This window comes from Propithecus coquereli, unplaced genomic scaffold, assembly GCF_000956105.1.
Source record: "Propithecus coquereli isolate 6110/MARCELLA unplaced genomic scaffold, Pcoq_1.0 Scaffold333, whole genome shotgun sequence".
Classification (NCBI taxonomy): Eukaryota; Metazoa; Chordata; class Mammalia; order Primates; family Indriidae; genus Propithecus; species Propithecus coquereli.
This window is the reverse complement of record NW_012148986.1, coordinates 1,289,149-1,291,931: the sequence shown is the minus strand read 5'-3', so window position 1 is coordinate 1,291,931 and position 2,783 is coordinate 1,289,149.

Sequence of the window (2,783 nt, the reverse complement as noted above, 5' to 3'; positions counted from 1 at the left end):
TCTCCTTTCTTCCTGCTTGGGATATATCATCTGGTGCTACTGTAGCCACATTGTGACCAAGAAGATGAAACACCAAGTAAAAATAGTGGAGGAGAAGGAATGAGCAAGCGCACAGCCTTAGTGTCATCATTAACGAGCATCCTTGTTTGAAAGCTTCTGTTAGTGAGGTTTTTGCTACTTACAGCTAAATGCATTTCTAACTGATAGACAGAGAACCTTATTTAAACTATGGAGTCTGGAATGGACTCTGAGGAAGTGAATGAAATACGAATAGGCATTACTTAAGTGGCAGGTAAGGATGAAGGGTGCGCATTCCAGGTGGTCCAGGAGTTGGAACATCTGTGCCCACTTCCTACATGATGCATGTGACCTGGGCCACACTAACTTTTCTGAGCCTAGTTTCATCACACAGAATCCACCTTCGCCTACTTTCCTTGAAACTTACGAAACGGTGTTTTGTTTTGTTTTGATAGGAAGATCCCTTCACTGTGGTCTGATGAAATTCAATTCCCTCCCAGATATTCTAGGAATTTGTGGATTATTCTTTGTGTTTTATAACCACTCCCTCTCTACTGGCTCCACTCCTCAGGCTGCTTACATTTTCAAGATGCTCTCATATTTAAGGGGAAAAAAGTCCTCCTCCAGCTATGCATTGTTTTTTTTTTCCCTTGAAAATTTTACTTTGCTTTCTTGTATTTACTTCCTTACCTCCCAGTAACTCCATCTCTGCAGCTGTTAGACAATTACACTCCACCACTGAACTGAAACCATCCTGACAAAGGTCACTGTGTCTCTAGGAGGCAGCTTATAGGGGAGCAATGATTTTTTCTGTTTTGTTCACCACTGTGCGTCCAGTTTCCAGAGTTGTGCCAAGAACATAATAATACGTGCTCAAGAAATGGATAAATTCTTAATCACCAAAGCAAATGAACTCTGCCTTCTTATCTTAGTTGACTTCTTAGTAGCATTGCCATTTTTGACCACTTCCTTCTTGAAACTTGAAACTCACTCATCTTTTAGGCTTTTTTGTAGTTGTTGTTAAAAGACAGGATCTTGCTATATTGCCCAGGCTGGCCTCAAAGTCCTGAGCTCAAGCAATCCTCTCATCTCAGCCTCCTGAATAGCTGGGACTATAGGTCCCAGCTGCCACTGGTCCCAGATGCATGCCACTGCATCTGGCTTCTTTTCATCTTTGTAACCTAATTAGTTTCTTCTCTTTTTGCTTTTTATTATGGAACATTTTAAACATATATAAAAGTAGAAAAAAATAATAAAGGCCCAGGCACTCATTACCCAGTTCAACTCATAGCCAGTCCTGTTTCATCTAAACCTTCACTCGCTCCCTGCTCGTATTAATTTGAAGCAATCCCAGATATCATATCATTTCTCCTATAAATATTTCAGTTTGTATTGCTAAAAGAAAAAAGAAATCTTTTTAAAAAGCATAACCATAATATCATCACTAGACATAAAAATTAACAATAATTCCTTAATATCATCAACTTCATTTTTATTTCATTTTTGACCCTTTTGATTGTGTTTTGGAGGGTGGAATGAATATATTTATGTCTCTGTTTCCCGTACCTTATCTGACTGGAAAATTAGAGCACAGACATTAAGCCTGTCCAGGCCTTTCTGAGCGTTTTTCAAAGGCGCCCAGGCTACAGGGGTCCCACACCTCTGCCATAGCCAGAAGGGAAGCTCTAGGGGCATGCTCTGCCTGCTGTTTGTCCACTTCTGTCATGCTTGGGCAGGTAGGTAAAATTCAGGGTGAACTCTTAGAAAGCCCATCTGCTTTGGCCAGTAATCAAGCTGATACTTTGATCTTCAGCCATCTGACCTCCCAAACCTGCCTCCAAATCCGTTCTGAAATTGGGAAGAAGAGTGACATCAAGCCCCACGAGCAGAATATGAATATCATTGAGAAACACGAAGGTAAATGCCAGATGAAAGAGCTAAAGGGTTGAAAGTGGTTCCTTTTGGGGGAGGGAAGACAGCATAGTGGGTAGATGAGGGAAGCAATTGTTTTCCTTTTGATTTAAGCTTTTAACAATATACAACTCTGTGAGATGTGTACATATATGTTGATAAAAATTTTTAAAAAGCATATCATATCAAAATATATCAACACAACTCAAAATCACCTCTTGACCCCTGCCTCAGCCCCTCTCAGGGAGCCCCACCATCCCCCAGACATCTGGAGGTCCTCCTCCCCTTCTTGCCCTTCCTTCCCAGATCTAGGTGGTGACAGGGTCCTCTGTAATGTGCCCTGTGCTTCGTCACCACCCTGCAGCCCCACTGCTACTGTGCTGCTTCCTGTTCATCGTCTCTCACCTGCACTGTCCATCAGATTGGGACCCCACACTTATGACCTCTTTAACCTCAATTACCTCCTAAAAGCCCTATCTCCAAATACAAGTACAAGGGGGTGATAGCATTAACATATGAATTGGGGGGCATATTTTTAGGTTCAAAGCAGTTCCACAGTTTGATGCAACACGGACTGCTGACTCATGGGGAATATTCATCTTGCAACAAATGCTCTTACCTAAGCCCAGCAGCTCTTACCTAACCTATCTGCTACTGGCCAAATTCAGTCTCACTCTGTTGCCTGGGGTTGACTACAGTATGTCATCATCACTGCAACCACAAACTACCAGGCTAAAGCAAACCTCCTACCTCAGCCTCTCAAGTAGCCGGGACTACAGGCACACACCACCATGCCTGGTTAATTTTTCTTTTTTTTGTAGAGATGGGGGTCTCACTCTTGCTCAGGTTGGTCT